Genomic DNA, 17,505 nt, shown 5'->3' on the forward strand with positions numbered 1-17,505 from the left:
TCCGAGCGAACGGCACTACAGTGCAACACGCTCTATTATCGAACTGGCTTATTAAAGCACAACAAATCCTGGTAGCCATTGCAATAGTTAAATGTGCAGCACATACTAAGAGAACTGATTTTATCTCACGATTGATTTGTACCAAACCTTTTAGAACACATTGCTTTTTATGTAGTAAATTGCATTGAATGTCAAACGTTTACTGCTGGGCACACATTGCGAACAATTAGAGGAGTGATTCCTTGACTGAATGGTCCTTTTCAGCATTTACATATCAACTATGTTGACATGCTGTAAGTATGTTGTGTATATAAGTATATGATAGTGGTCTTGGACCCCTTTTAGAGCATGGTTTCAACCTGGGCCATGTACGCACCCTGATGCCACTTGCACTGCAAAGGTTTTAGTCCAAGAAGTCTTTCCCAGATGGGGAGTATGTGAGTTGCTGAGATCCGACAATGGGCCCCATTTTGTTAATGAAGTATTTGAACAGATCAGTCTATTGTTTAGTATTAAATATACGTTTACATCTGCTTATCAATCACAAGTGAATGGGATATGTGAGAGACTCAACTGTCTTCTCAAAGAATCTCCAAACTTAAATTGACACTGAAGAAGGGGTGGCTGTACTGCCTGCCCCTTGCATTATATGAATTAAGGAGTAAGCCTGGGTTGGACCACCAACTCACACCCCATGAGCTAGTCACGGGAAGGTGAATGATAATGCCCCTGTCACATCCAACATGGAGTAGAAGTGATGCCCAGACAACTGAAGAATTCTTATCAAATGAGCTACCTGTGAATTTAACATGTATGACTGCTAGTATCTCTGTCATTTCAGATCAACTCAAGCGTAAGGGGTGTCAGTCTCAGGACAAAGATGAAGACCATTCAGCAAATGGATACAAAGAACTACCTGTTCCCAAACTATTAATTGGTGATTCAATTTTAATTTGCAACTTCACTAGGAAGTGGCATGAGCCCCGATTTAGTGGACTGTTTATTGTGGAGAATATTACTCCATCTGCTGTAAAAGTTCAAGAAAGGCGCAACTGGATCCACTTGAACGACTTGAAGCTGTATGCTGGTGAGACAGGAAGAACCCATCCAATTCAGAAACAAGACAAGAAAAAGCAGGTCAGCTTGTGCAGACTCGATCGATGATGAGGAAGAAGGACGCTAAGATTGCTGATTGAATAGATGCAAGTTTGCATTTGGACTGTGGCTTTTCCCAGACACTCTGTATAGATATTTTAGCAGGAGTGAGAAAGTAACAGTTCTTAAGCCCCATGAATTTGTTAAAATTGGACTTTAGAAAGTGCTGAAGTGATGAAAAATGCCAGATCTTGATTTTATTGTTGGCGATTGGAAAAGGGCGGTGTTCCCTGATTCATTTCTCACTGAGTTCCTCTTTGGTCAGACACATGGTCCTGTCTGATGTCGATGCCCATAGACTCCTTCTCGTTTTCTTAGTTTTTATACTCCGAGCTTACCCTGCTCTTGTGGGGGGCGTAGCACTGACGTCCGCACTTTTGTGCAGGATCCTAAAAATGGCCCTGCGAATAGAAGTCTATTGGCAGCAATAATTGAGCAAATTTGGCAGCTACCTGAGCTTTTAATGAGGCTGCCTGATTAAAAAGGCTTTTTCTTCCCTTCAAAGTAGTACACAGGCACAATGTGGTCTATTGAGCATAATGCAGTTGCAGAAAGTGAGCAGACTCAATGACCTGTGGAAAGACACCAATGGTTGGGTTTTATGTACTGGTGCATACTTTATGTGTGCACAGTATCTGTCATTGTTTTTCTATTCCTGCTAATTCACACTGCTTACCTTGTTGGTTCCAGGAAGATAGATGTCCCTCTAATTCAGTGACCTATGCAGAGTTAGATGTTGTGAGAAAGCCAAGGCCATATGTGATTGATCCTACACCAAGGACACATGTGAAGTCACCCATTTCTCTGACAAGTATTCCTATGATGCCCCCTGTAGGAAGGATGTTGTCTGATGGACTCCATGAGCATTTTGCACATATTCTTTTGGAAAGAAAGAGATCCAAGAGAAGTGCAAGGGAAGATGATTATGAGTTAAATGATTATCTATACAGTACAGCACATTTGGGGAACAACTTGTGATATCAACACATGAAGGAGGTCGGAAAGAGCACCTCTGAGGAGGATTGCTATGTTTGTGCTCTCCTACCTTATGCTTTGGGGAAATCCAAGATATTCATAGCTAAAGAAATAGATGTCCAGACAGCTCATTGCCTAACTCACCTTGCACTCTGCCATACAAGAGGAAAATTTCAGGGTCAAACAGCATCTTTGTTTTGGGTACCTGAATGGGCAGCTCTGGAAGAAGAGGATGATTACATTCAAGATTTAAAGCCAAGAGCAAGAGAACACACCAGAGATCATGTGACAAGATACAAACAGCCTGGCATGAAGGGAGCAGGAATCCGATACAAAATAAGTAGAAAGCTCAATTGCCTAGGAAAGACTGATGAAGAAATACAAAGATGTAAGCAAAGAGGACAGATGCAGATCTGGGGACAGTACTTTCTACAGATGGCTGGGAAGAAGGCATAGTCATATGCAGAACCGTGGCAGTAACTGGACATCACAAACCAGTTATAGTTTGTGTGGAAAAGGGATCCATACCTCTCTGGCCGAGGCTTGCAAAGTTGCTGACATGGGTCGAAGACAAAGGAGACACATTGCAGATAGTGACTCTGGCTAGTGCAGAACTGTGCTTTAGAAACAATGGCACACGAAAAGTTGGAGAAAATCAGCAGTGTAGGCAAATCTTTGATGTACCAGGAATGAATGATGGGTGATGGGACAGTAGTGATAATGGACCACTACTGGGCCTGTGGATCCAGATCGTACATGAAGCTGCCCAGAGATTCGGGAGATTGGGGAGGACTGTGTTCTATGGTGATTGTTCATGTTCCAGCATTAGTAATTCCAAAGAGTGATCTGAACATTGGTGAGTTTCCAAAACCAGATGCTCACATGAGAAAGAAGTGATCTATTGGACTCCTTGATCAAACAAAGAGGGAGAACTACTTCTCAGGTAAATCAATAGAAGCTTTCAATTCTATTCCGTATGAAGACGGGTTGTTCATTCAGACTTGAGCAGTGCTTGACACAATCTTTATGCCAGGGATCCAGACGATAGCAAATGCCAAATGGTTACAGGTAACCAGATGGGAGCACATGCAGATGATAAACACTTCTGTAATGGGATTCAATTCTATTAAGGAAGAGCTGAGAGCCAAACGACGAAGAACTATTCAGAACAGATATGTCCTGGACATCATTACAGCTATGGATGGAGGAGTTTGTGCCAAAATCCGAGAATCGTGTTGCACATTCATACCTTCTCATGATGACGAGAATGGCACCTTGACAGAGGACATAACGATGTTGACAAACTTGCACATCATGACGGAAGATAAAGTGGAAGGCATTGCTGATGACAGAGGGCTTGCATCAATATTCTAATGCAGTTCCAAAAATCTGACAGATGAAGAAATTAGAGACTATGTTAAGGCCAGTAGTCATGAGCCTGAGGGAACACAATTCCTGTATCCAAGAAACCACAAGAAGTATGTGGGAAGATGGATCTACTGCAGTCTGAATGGATATTGCAGTCTAATGATATGTAGTGTTGAAGAACATGTAAATCAGCAGGATATGAGCTGCAAAGAAGCATTTCTTCAGACCAGGATGTCTGGATGTGAAAACTGATGGGAGAGTAGTCGATGAATCACCCAGAGGGGGAGTGTAGAGGAGGAGCCAAGTACCTCTACCAGACATTCCACCCCTATTCTGCCTATATGTTGGCAACCGGAAATTGTGACATGCGCAAAGCCAAAAATGGTGCCTATATCGCGAAAAGTCCTTGAAACAAGGTATCCATTGAAAAAACCCTATATGTATCCATAGAGAAATGACGGACTTCTGAAAAAAATTCCGGAAGAATTGTGAACATGAATGAAAGAGGGGATTGGTGACGTTGAATGAAGCAAAAGTGACACACCCAGAAGAGATGCCAATAAAACAAGAATATAGACCGTATAGAACCTGAAGATGAAGTAGTGAATGAAGTGACATTTTGGGAGCGAAAGGAAGATTGCACGTGTGGAGAAGCACTGAAGAAAATGCAAAACCATTTTAGAAATGTACAGACGCAGTAACGAAAGTAGACAAAGTAATCATAAGGCTGGCAACATAGTGTATAGATTGAAGGCGTTGCGCCAATGTATACATATAGGAATGTATAGAATCTGGATTTCCACTACACATTTGAGCTAACTTGGTCCCCACGAATGAAAGGGCTGAAAGTGTGGTGCAGCAGAATAAGAATAGCCGATGGTGATGCAAGATTCGAAAAAGGCTTTTCTTGCCCAGTGTCAAGAGTTGGGGCACTGATCAATTTGTTGTCTACTCAAGAAGATACATGAACGTGAGAAGCAAACCAAGCTCCTGTTTGAGGTGTAATGGAAAACCACTGGTATTGCCAAGATTTCTTCATATAATAGTATTAAATACAACAAGGGAGGATAGCTCAGCAGCAACGTGCTCAGCTTGGAAGCAAGACAACGCAGAGCAGCACAGGTTTGATCCCCGGGTGCATGCTTAGAAACCTCTGGGTATTAAGCGCATTATAAATAACCTATCATTTCATATTATTATTATTCTTCTTCTTATTATTATTATATCATAACAAGGAGCTCAAAAAACGTGGTCTCCAGTCACATGGCCAGATGCAAATATACTTTGGATTGAGCTACACCGAGACCAGAAGGTAAGACCATGCCTTCACTCCCTTTTATGCTCAGTCACAGTGAGCCTCTGCAAGGCCAAGTCTACCCATGGTACATATGGCCATAATCTTGTTAAGGATTTCTATCAGCCAATACACCCGGGACTAAGCCAAGCATGCAATGCACAAATGGAATACTTATTTATTATGTCTATAGGTTCAATATTCTGATTGATATACCAATCATATCACACCCATTCTCAAAATACCCTCAGGTAATAATGGACCAGGAATCAGGCTGGTTGGTAAAGGTAATATTTACTTATTTATTTTAAAGTCAAATCAAACATATGCTTTAATATATGGGGCAGCAATCAGCAATGTAGTGACAATATAAATAAGAAAGTAGGTAATGCAGTTGAATTCACTTTTGAGCAGCACAGAATATAAAACACAGAGAAAAGAACAGTTTTGGCTTGTTGTAAAGATAGCACTTAAATTATGATTTCCGACTGCAAATTACTCAACTCACAAAGAAGCAATTCTACACAGATGTAAGTAAGCAGCAGGTATTCAGGAATATAGAACAATTTTTAGGGTTTGAATACAATCTTCCCTCCCCAAACAAGGGAGAAAAATGTTTTGGAAATCTTACACCTTTAAAATGGCATTCAAAAAATGGCTTAGAAAAACAATGAAAAGTGTGCAAAAATCCTTAAATTGATATAAATTCCAATGGGAGCAACACTGAAAAGATCCTAACAAACATATGCTATGATTTGAGCAACCGTACACACTTTGAATCAGAATGGAAGTTTGAAATACTTTGAACGGGAAAACACACGTGTAAAACTTTAGCAAAATTGTGAATTCCCGCCTAAATTTCACTATGCAATTTTTAAGAAAGACGGGTCATATACACTGTTTTTGGATGCGGTTCTTGGGTAGGGATGTAGCTAAAGGTCTTAGGTTTAAGACAGAGTTGAAATTAAGTATCTAGCTATACAATTGAGGAAGTTATACAAGTTTGAATGAAAGTCGTTTTTAGAAAAATAGAACAGATAAAAGCAGAAAATCGGTTTTAAAATGACAGGGTGATTTTACTTAAACTAGATAATGGCTAAGAAAAAGAGAATGCCACCTGTGAATCTCCACAGTTATGGAGAGCCACTTGTAACCCTTCACGTGGCGGATACTACGTTTTCTTTATGGGAATTACTTTATTTAATCCAAATCACTAATGTCTTATGGTCTAGTAAAACAAAATGAGAAAATTGGCGCTAACACTAAGAATCACAAACAGGGTTGCAAGAATGGTTCTGACAATATTGGGGTTCTTAAGTTAAAGATGGGATAGGTTATAGGTTGGGATAGGACAAGGCAATATAAGCTATGGTTCACTACAATTCCTGTTGATACTTACAGTCCACTTTAATATAAGATTGGACCATCAAGGGTTCTGGTCATCACGGATCGGTTCTACAGACAGCAGGGCACCTCTGGCGGGATAGGTCAGCTGGGCAGTTCTGGTCAATTGGACTGGCACCTCAGACTGGACTGGATTGGATTGGCCCTTCTGGTTGCTGGACACTGTAGATCAGCGGGATGGTGAGTTTCAGCAGGCAAGGATGAATGTTAGCAAGCCAGACTGGATCAGAATTATTTCCCTTAATTTTTGGGATAGTTTCAGGATTTGGGCCTAGCTGAAGAAGAGTTCAGTGCTGGGGCCTTGGCTTTGCAAAGAAACATAGAATCAGGAACAAGATGAATTCAGGAACAGAGCGCCACGCGGAAATCAGGATGGAGTCAGGAATCAGTGTGGCTTGTGTTGTGAGGTTCCCTTATTTATCCTGCCAAATGACATCACTACGTTTATGGTAGGGGCAGACTTACAACCCACACCCACAAGGCTATGATTGGTCAAAGACACAGTTCCCGCCTTGCTTTTTGCTGGATGGACGACAGAAAGGGTTGTCATATTTTATGATGTGACTTGGGAACCTCCCATAATTATTGGGACCAAAATTTTACTTTAAAAAAATACACATTTATATACTTATGCCCTCTGATGAAATTGGACACAAACATTACATATTTTGTGGGTTGCATTTACATCCATCTCCCAAATCGGTGGGATCTGGCTTTGTCTTTCTGTGGAATTTTGTCCATTTTAATCATAAAGTTTTGGCCTAACAATTCCTAATTCGGTACATATATGTGCAATCACCTCTAAAGCATGGGTACACAATATTAGATTTGCAGCATTATTAGTTTCTGTGTAATTAGTCTTTTTGCATAACTTCATTTCCTTACACAGTAAGTTATTTTACCAACTCTTCACATGTCTATCATAAATTCAGATTTCAATGTATGTACTTTTCATTCCTTTACTTTTTTTGCTGCCTAGCTAAATGTCATGAAGTTCCTTGGCAAAATAAGCAATTTAAACTCAAAATCACATTTCAGTTTTTTTTCTTACTTCCCAAGAGTGAGCAAATGGCCAATCCTTTGAAGTTAACTGAGAAGCGTCTCCCAGCATCCTGCCCCTCCTCTGGAAGGATAAGTGTTCAAGCCTTCTATTGTCTTTGTCCGGGACCCAGCCGCATGCCGAATGAAGTGCATTGTCATGAGTATGCGAGGCCTCTCAGCAACAATTAGTCCTTTCCTGCCAGCAGTGAAGTGTCAACCTTTCCCAGGCTGAGGATTGTACAGGCAGAATTATTTTTTTAAATAGTTTATTAACTCCAAGCTGGGTTACTTTAAGTTTTCAACTACATCTTTCATTAAAACATATAAAATGAACACAGTTTATAGGTGGATTTTTACAATAGCAATCCCTTTACGTTTCTTAAAGAATAGGCCTTTCAACAGAAACATGCTTTCCAAACAGGCGATTTTGCACTTTCTTCATGGAAATACACATTACTGAGTTCTTTTGAATACGATTTTCCTATGCAGTACATACACATTTGATTCAGCATTTTTTCTTCCCTTGAGAGCTGGGATTGTTTGCAGTCTGGATACATGTATCCAGCCTTTGTTTAAAGTTTCTGTCTGCACACCTGCTTCTGTTACATGTGCAATTTTAGCTGCATTTTTCCTGTGGAATTGAAACAAATGTTCCTGGGCTGCCTTTTCCTTGGATACATTTCATAACTGCTGTCAGACATGAGGCCCGGTTCCACTGAGCCACACTGGATGATCCCGGCATGTCAGTACCCTTTTCATCTCAATTATTCACTGGAAATAAATGGATCTAGCACCGAAAAGAGCATTTTTGAAGTTTGCAAAGCTTACATTTTAAAAGGTATTTTCGGTTTTCAGCACAATTCTGCTGCGTTGTTGCTTGTTGAATGTGGCAAAGCCCACTGGCATGCTCCTGCAGTGATGACTCTGTTTTCGCCCCCCACACCCCCTTGACTGTGTGTGGCAGGGTATGAAGCCTTTTCTTGGTTGTGACCCAAACACAGTTTTACAGATTTTGGCACACACAGGAGTCAGCACATCCTTTTTGGGCTATTTCTTTCACCATTTGTAATGGGATGCAGTGGGGCACATTGGAATGGGTCGAAATATCCCACAGAAGCACCCCCCCTCGAATTCGGCTTGACTTCCAGCCATGGGGAAGTCGGGCACATGGGATTTTTCTTTCTTCTCATGAAGAACACAGGTTTCTTCCGGTGTAAGTTCTTCTTCCCTCAGCGAATAATGCGACACACGCTCCTCGCCGGCTCTGGTTGGAATAGGAACAATACCCCTATCTTCTCTCATGCTTTCTTTTCCGATGTGGAGTGACACTCCGGATCTCTTTGGTTTTTCCTCCCGGGTTTCAGAGGAGGTCCTCCTTGGTTGTTAGGTATGATTTGTGCAACTATAAAACAGAACACAACCCAGTTATGAAAATGTTCTGACTACTGCCTCCAATAGGGATGACAACCGTGGGATATACATATGCATTCAGTGACATTTACAATATTCCCTGTATGTATTTAATGACCATTTAAAATTTTCCTAGGTTTCATCATTCTCTCCCTCTGGATTTCCTGTAGGCTCTTCTATTAGCCGCAAAGTATGCCTGGAGTGGCAACTCTTGATCTGGTTGATGTGGACCCACTAATGTTCTTCTGTCATGTTGCCCTTGGGGATGCAGATTCTGCATGCGACTGGTGAGATTTTGTCCACAATTTCAAAAGGTCCCCGCCAGCTGGGCAAAAATGTGCACTCCTTGGCTTGGTTCCTTTGGAAATTGTACAAGTAGACCGTGTCTCCTACTTGATATTCCTTTTTGGTTGTCTTAAGGTCATAGTGGGTCTTCATACTGTCTGTAGATCTTTCTAGATTCCACTGAGCATACGCAAAAGCATGTTGAAGGTGTTTTCTCAGATTCTCAACATACTCATGAGTTGTGGAGGCATTTATCAATGTCTGCTCTTGGGTTCTAGAGAGCAGATGCTGATGTAGCACCATCCTTCATCCAGTCATCAGCTCAAATGGAGACATTTTAGTTGCAGAAGAAGGGTTAGATCTGATGGCCATCAGGACAAGGGGTAATCGAATATGCCAACTTGATCCAGAGTCTTCCACAAACTTTTTTTAATATGCTCACAGTGGTTTTATTGTACCTCTCAACTCCACCACTAGAAGGTATGATATGCAATGTGAAGTTTCGTTTTTACCCCAAGTGTCTCCCACATCTTTGTCATCACTTCGCTAGTGAAGTGACTTCCTCGGTCTGACTTGATCCTTTGGGGTAGTCCAAAACACGAGAAGATGTGGTTGATCATCAGGGCAGCTGCTGTTTCTGCCTTGCTATTTGGGGCAAGGAGAAATTCCACCCATTTAGTAAACAAGCATGTTACGGTTAACATGTACTTGTTCCCCCTCGAGGAGCGAATCACGGGCTCAATGAAATCTACTTGTAAATCTGACCAAGGCAGTGTCATCCCCCTCTTTTGGAGGCAGTGGCATCCCCCCTCTTTTTGAGGGGATCACAGTGTGTGAGTGATGCTGGCTGAAATTGTGCACACACAAGACACCCCTTCAAGTTTTGGTTGAGGTCCTGCCCCATGTGGGGCCAGTATTCAACCTCTTTCAAGATTTCTAATGTAGTATGAAACCCCTGATGACCGGCTTTAGCCGCATCATGGGCGTGACTTAGCATCAGGCTTCGGAATGAGGTAGGGACCACCTACTGGTCACAGCCAGATATGGATCTCCTCAACAACAAACCGTCTTGGATTCTGAACATTTATGGAGATTTCATCAACACTCTGAGGTCCTCTTTCCCATTGTAATCAGTATCCGTCAGGGGAAAGTTCTCAGGTCCTCAATGTGTTGATAAAACTTACCAATGATTGGATACCCTTTTTGAGCCGTGATTAAATCAGCATCTGGGGTCTCCCTACTCCACTGGGCAGATGAGAGTTCATTGTGAGAATTTGTCTGGGACCTAGTGATAGCAGTGACCTGGATTTCCCCCAACAGGGACTCAATCTCAAGGAGATCCCCTTGGATGGCTCCAGTTTTGGCCAGTTGATCAACTAGGTAATTTCCAGTTTTGTCTGGTCCATCTACATTGGGATGACCCTTGATCTTTTTCCAATAGATGGTCATCCCACTAGAGGTGACCAGATCATCAATATTTAGTATAAGCTTGCCATGTTTTAGTGGTTTGTTGTTAGCACATAGCATGCCACTGGTTTTCCATTTAGCCAGGTGCTCCATGGACCCATTCTGGACATAATCTGAATCAGTTTGTGGAGTTGGTGTTGGGCAGCAGTGAGGATGGCTTAATGAACTGCCATCAGCTCTGCCACCTGACTACTATGGGGACCGATTTTGTACCCAGTGGAGGGTTGCAGGGCATCATTCACCCAGGCATTCCCAACGCCGGCCACCAGTTCCTTTTCCCCGTTGTTGTCAACATGGTAGGAGCACCCATCCACATAGACAGTGGGCATTCCCTCACATGTGTCTTCTTCATGGACTTTGTGCAGGGAATTCAGGTACGTCTCCAGGTTGTCCTGGATTTTAAGACTTTCATCCTCAAGACAGTTTTCTCTGGCACAATCATGCAAGTCAGCCAGAACTTCTTGTTTTGGCCATATCTGACCTACACAGGAAAGCCTTGCATTGACAGAATCCAGGAACTAATTCTGTAATTATTCTCATTTCCGGCCCAGATTCTGTCACTTTGAAGATATTGCAGAGGCTAGTGTGGAGTATCTACTATGATGTGTTCCCACTGAATGAACGGGCGCTAATTCTTCAATGCCCACACGGTTGTCAGGAGTGCCTTCTCACAATCGTTGAATTTTTCCTTCATAGAGGATAAAGTCTTGCTTGCATAGGAGACAACTTTATTGACCTTGTCATGCTTTTGGTATAATGCTGTGGTCAATCATGTATTTGAGAACCCTGTATTCAAGAAGAACTGCTTATTTTTGACAGGGTAATCTAGACAAGGCGCTTGTGAGAGGCTTCTTTTGAGTTGCTTTACTGCCTCAGCTTGTTCTGGAACCCACTTCCACTTGACCCCTCCGTCAACAGATGGATTAGGGGTCTTGTGATCTCTGCGTAATCCTCAATGAACTTTTTGCTGTAATTAGTCAGTCCAAGGAGGTTCCTTAGCTCACGCAAAGTTGTGGGTTCTTTTAGTTTCAGGAATGCTTCCACTTTCTTTTCCTGGGAACAGAGACCCTCAGGAGTTATCTCATGCCCCAAGAAATTTACACAGGACCTGCACCACTGTGCCTTTTGGAAAGATAGTTTTGCTCCAGCAACCCTCAACTCTATCAGAACATAACTAATTTACGCTAAGTATTCCTCCACAGTTGAGCTTTTGATCAGAACATCATCTACATAGGCCAGGTTACCCCTTTCACCCAAGTCGGGCATGGCCTTGTGTAAGAAGATATTAAATTAATTGCCAGAGTTTATGTATCCAAAAGGAGTCCTGGTCCATGTGTACTGCTGCCCCCGAAGGTAAAGGCCAGCTTGTATTGGTCCTCCCTACTGAAAGGTACGGTCCAGTACCCATTGGTAAGGTCAATGGCAGTGTATACCCTTGACCCCTGGATCTGGGCCAGGCTTTGGTCAATGTAGGGAAGAGGCCATCAGGACGTGTGGACCCATTTGTTTAGCTCCCTTAGGTCAGCACAGAGTCTCCACTGGCCATTCGGTTTTCAAATCCCCAACACTGGCTTATTAAAGGTGCTGTGGACTGGACGAATTATCCCACGGGACTCAAGGTTTTTAATTATTTCTGTGAGGGACTCCATGGATGCGAGAGGCAAGCAATATTGTTTCACAAACACTGGAGTCATGCCAGGATCCATGAGAATTGTTGTTGTATGGATTTTGGTGTGACCACAGTCATATGAGTCCACCGCAAAGAGATCCTGAAAATCTAAGAAAACTTGCTTAAACTTTTGCTTCTGCTCCAGAGTCTCACAGGCATCAGCTAGATTGACTCTCTCTTCAACCATCTGCCTGAAGCCCGGAAAGACTTCTGGTTTGGCTATCTCAGCAGCCTCCTCCAGCTGGGTGGAGAAGTCCATGGTTAAAGTATTGACCTGGACAGAGGGTTTCAGGCAGGGAAGCCAGTCCTTGTGGACTTGGAAAATCACCTAATCCCTCCTGAAGTCACAGGTCACCTCTTCCTTACCATAAGGGCAGGAAGAGTACACCAGGAAATTCCCCCCATGCCGGGTGCAGATCCTTTCTGGTGTTGTGTCATTGTCACTATCACTGTCAAAACAGTCAATGGGGATGGGTCCTATCAGTTCATTACCTAAATCTATGGATAAATGTCGGTCATCAACCGCCATTCCAATAATGGTGCCTGCGTCCAGAGTGATACTCCTAAGTCGCTGTTATCCACCAATATTGGAATGGTGTTGTGTTCTATATTGACTAAAGGTGTTGGGTTTACCCCCAACCCTTACTGTTGGAAATGGGCCTTGAGGTGAACATATGCATCAGGATTTTTCAGTTTCTGTCCTCTTTTAATTTTTACTTCAAGTGGGACTGGTGTCTGTCCTGGGATGGTGACCTCCTCTGCAATTTGAACTTCAACTGCATACAGCAGCAATTGGGCTGACCGAAATGCTTTTTCTGAATCACCAAAGTCCATGGGATTACCCCCTAATCGGGACAAGGCTTTGAAGTTTATCAGGTCCAAATTAATGGCAAAGCGATTGAGAATGTTGCTGCCTAAATAGAATACAGCAGGGACATCTCACGCGACCCAACAGTTATGTGCTATGCTTTTGTTGCCTTTGGAATTTTTGAGCATACACCGCGGGGCAGGAGATATTTGGAATTGGGAGGTTCCAGGTCCCTTTCCCATTTGTCTATCAATTTAAATATGGGAATGGCTGGATCTTTTGGGAGTTTTCGGAACATGTTATTGCTGATGAAGCTCTTACCGTTCTTCACGCACACTCGGACGAGAACAGATTCCTTCCCCTCATTTAACTGAGTAGGGTTTTATAACTGTTCTCTAATCTTCTGTATGTAAGCAGTGCTTTGAGCTGGTTTCTATACATTTTGGACTATGCAAGTGGAATTATCTGATTGTGAATTAGTATAGAATTTCAGAGTATTTCCTTCCAGTGTGGAATGCCACTTGAAACTGGAAGGAAGGTTGATTTTCAGAAATAGAGAGGAATTCCCATCACCAGTTTATTGTCCAACTGCAATTACTGTCATGTCAGGGATTTGGTTATTTTGAAAATGGAACTCAATGTGACCCTTTTTTTGTTCAACCATATGGCATCTGCCATTTAAACTAACATGGTTGACACTATGTTTTAATTTTATTGGCCGGTTAGTCTGGGTCCAGAGGACCTTGTCTACACAGTCTATTAGGGGAGACAATCTGCGCAGGATGTCATTCCCCAGTAAACAGGGTGTGCCTTCCGGAGTCACGAATATGACCGGGTGTTTCACCTTGTGTCGCCCAATTTCAATTTCCAAATCCACAGTCCCCTCGACAGGAATTTAATTCCCATTAAAGTTCAGAATTTGTCGAGGAAGAGGGGTGAGAGAGATCTGGTATCTCTCCCCCTTCCTGAATTCAGACGATTAAAGGCTCTCTTTGACAGAAGAGTGGCTTGGGATCCAGTGTCCACCTGTGCCAAAAATTTACATTGCCCTTGTACTTGGACCGGGGCATACAATCTTCTCTCCTTCCCCCCAAGGGGGCAAAGATGATGTGCATTTTGGGCCAGTTGGTGGGTTACTTTGTTGACTCTTGATTCCGACACAGGGGTAGTTTGCGCAGGATTCTGTGTGGGAGCTTGGAGAGCTGCAAAATAAATGTGGCATTTGGATATTGGGGGAGTTTTGGGCTCCCCTGGTTCTGGTTCTGATTCTGGGCTGCCCACACTTTTTGGAGGCAGTCCCCAGAATAGGTTTGGGCAACGTGGTTTTCTGGATTATCATTCGGGGGTTCAATGATGGGTGATCCTAACTCAGTCCTCACATTCACCCAGTCTTCATTAGGATCTCTCAGGACCCATTTTTCTTTGGGAGGAGTTCCCCCGTCCCTGAAGGAGAAGATCTTTTTTCCCAGAATCCTCCGAGGACCCCTCTTCTTCAAATTGGAGGACACTTACCTCCTCCACAAAATGGGTCTTTTTAGGTCCTTTATTTCTCCTACCCGTCTTCTTTTCCTTAGGTTGCAGACTTTCGGTGGCAGGAGATTTTGGTTCTGGTTCCTGGGTTTCCAGGGGCTTTTCACAAGTGGGGAAGGAAGCTTCCTCTAAGGCTTTACACCCCTCTGCCCCCCGTGCCTCCTCCTTTGGAACCGGTGAGTTGTCGGGGTTCTCTCCCCGTCATTGTTCTGGAGTACCAGACCCTTGGTTTGAGGAGTTCTGGGCCGCTATGTTCATTTTAGGGTTCTGCTGAGCCTCAACATGTGACCCAGTTCCTGGGACAAGTTCTGGACTTGGCGCTCCAGTTGGGACACCCGCTCTGGTACGGGGGTCTCTGGTCCATCCTAGGTGGATCAGGGGAAGGGTTGCTATCCCTTCTCCCATAATACCCTTTGTTTGGATAGCTTGGGTAACCCTCCCCCCTCGGCCTCCCCTCTCCCGGATTGGACTGTCTGGGCTCAGGAAATTGGGCAAAGAAAGGAGGGTTGTTTTGTGGGTTGAAGTTTTGAGGGTACCGGGGAAAGAAACTCAACTCAGCATTTGGGGAATTACTGCCCACCTGGGGAAAGTTAAGAGGGAAGTTTCCCGGGGAAGTACCTACCTGGTTGGATCCTCCCTTGGGCTGGGGGAGTCCACACATACCCCAGAATGGGTTTATTGCCCTTGTATTGGGGGCTAATATAATCAGGGGAGTTAGGTGTCCCATTTGTGGGATTACCTCCCTGACTACCTGTCTGGGATTGGCCCGAGGGGTTTCTGGTTCTTTGGCTGGAAGGATTCTGTACCGGTATATTTTTAGGCTCCCCCCATCTCCAGATCTAAAATGGGGGCAACCTTCACCTCCGCCACCTTAGCAGAAGCAGGGGTGTTGGCTGGTTTGGGGGTTTTATTGGTGTTCTTACTATCTACAGGTTTCTGCACCTCATAAATACGCATCGCCTGTTCTATGACCCAGCCCAGTGATCTCTTCTCATGAAAGTCTCTCAACATCTCATGATGTATTTGGGGAGTGCATGGAAGAAGGTGCTGAAGAATGGTCCTGGGCTGCCTTTTCCTTAGATACATTTCATAACTGCTGTCAGTCAATGAGGCCCGGTTCCTCTGAGCCACACTGGATGATCTCCTGAAGAACTCCCTACTATCTGTGCATACCCTCCAGGTGGTGTGCACAAAAGCACGTTTGCGTTCCTGCACACATTCTTGTGGGGCCTGATCTTCCCCACACTGCAGATTGTAGGCCGCCTTGCAGGCCTCTTGGGGATTTCTATGGACAGAGAAGTGTTTTAAGATGGCCGCCCTGGAGGTGGACCATCTTGAGTGGTTCTGATGCTCCAGCCCCCCAAAGAAGCTGGAGTACTCAGGGGAGAATTTCCATTTCACATATTGGATGCAACTCTGACTATCTTTCGATGGAAATATATACATCATCTGTTCATATAATTCAAGGTGTTCCCAGACTGAATACTTGGCATTTTTGTGATAGGGAGTTATAACATTCCTAATGGCCTTTATCTGCTTCAGGGGATCTTTTTGCATAGCCCTCTTGATTTTGTTTGCTTTTTTGGTCTTAGTCACCCGCTTCCACTCATCCTCTGATTAAGAGGCACTACTACAGGATGTGGCTATTTGATCCTCTAGGCACTCCCTGATTCTGCGAGCTTGAGGAGGGCTTGCAGAATGTGGGGCCTAGTTTCCCTATTCCTGTTGTGCTCACAAGAGTCTTCTAACTCTCCCCTGCTCCCAGGATTGGTGGAGTAACACCCTCCCCCACTGCCCTAGCTGGGAAGAGGTCTTTAGGAAACATTTTTTAGGCTTCATTTCCTGGAGTTCCCCACCAAATTTAACAAACTGATCTCTTGGAAGGCAGTTGTTTTGTGGACCCAGTTCCCTGACTCTCCCCTCAGAGGAGTCTTTCTGCTCTAATATTTAGGGATCTGTATAGAGACACCCGTCCATCAACTTCTGGGAGGCGCTTATCTATCAGTCCCATTTTACCAATTCTGTTGAAATCTACCATCCCCTTGGCCCCTGGTTCATATGCGCCAGTGGACATGAAGGTGGCTGAGTTCATGTTACTGAAGGGGTCAGAGTCTCTGATTACAGGGGTCCTGATGTTATACTCAGGGGTTTCCCTGTCTCTCTCTACCTCTTTTCTTTCAGTCCCCATTCCCAGGTGATATGCCAAAAACTGAATCTTTTGTTCCTCTGTGAGAGCCTTACTGGACACAATAATTTGCTCTTACACTGCTATCTGTTTGTGGAGCACATCATTCTTTTCACAGAGAGCCTCATTGACTCTCTGTGCTTCCTGCCTGGTTTGGAAATACTGGGCCAATTTCTGCTGCAGGAGACACGCCTCCTGAGTTTTATCATCATTGGTATGGGTGTTCTTTTCCAGAGCATCTTCAACCAGCCTGGTGTGCTCTAGTAGCTTCTCATATTCTGTTTTTACTTCATTGAGCTCCTGGAGGGCCAGATTTCTTCCCTCTAGCTTGGTTTTTAATTGGCTTACTTCCTAGCCTAAGGTGTCTCTCTCCTGATTTAGAGTGCCCGTGTGTTCAGCCAGGTCGTCCCTTTGTATTTTAAATGCACTGGATTTCTGGCGATCCTCATCAAATTCCTCTTGAGAGTGGTGGTCTTTAATAATGAATTTATTATTTTCCTCTTTCAAGGATTCTATTTGGTTTTGTAGGGTGACTATCTGTTCTGTGCATGCTCTATTATAATTGAACTGTTGCGCCAGTTTCTGTTGACTCTTAAGAGTCAACCCTTTCCTGACACTCCTCTTTCAATGCTTGTAATTGGGTGTCTTGCTCTGCATTCTCTTGCTATAGGAGAGCCAGATCTTCTTTTAATTTGGTAACATACTGTCTAGATTCCGTCTCTGATTCTTGGCTCTTCTGTAGCCTTTGTTCTGTAGAGTCCAGATCAGTCTGGATTATTTCTAGTGTTTCCACTTGATTCTTTGACAGAACCATGTTCTCAGCAGCTTTTCCTGCATTACTCCTATGTGGAGGTATAGGTAGGCTGCTATTTTGTCACAATTTTACTCTGCTCCTCTTTCACTTTTGGGGCCAT

The sequence above is a fragment of the Ambystoma mexicanum genome, chromosome 8 (genome assembly GCF_040938575.1).
Source record: "Ambystoma mexicanum isolate Mex_15411 chromosome 8, UKY_AmexF1_1, whole genome shotgun sequence".
Taxonomy (NCBI): Eukaryota; Metazoa; Chordata; class Amphibia; order Caudata; family Ambystomatidae; genus Ambystoma; species Ambystoma mexicanum.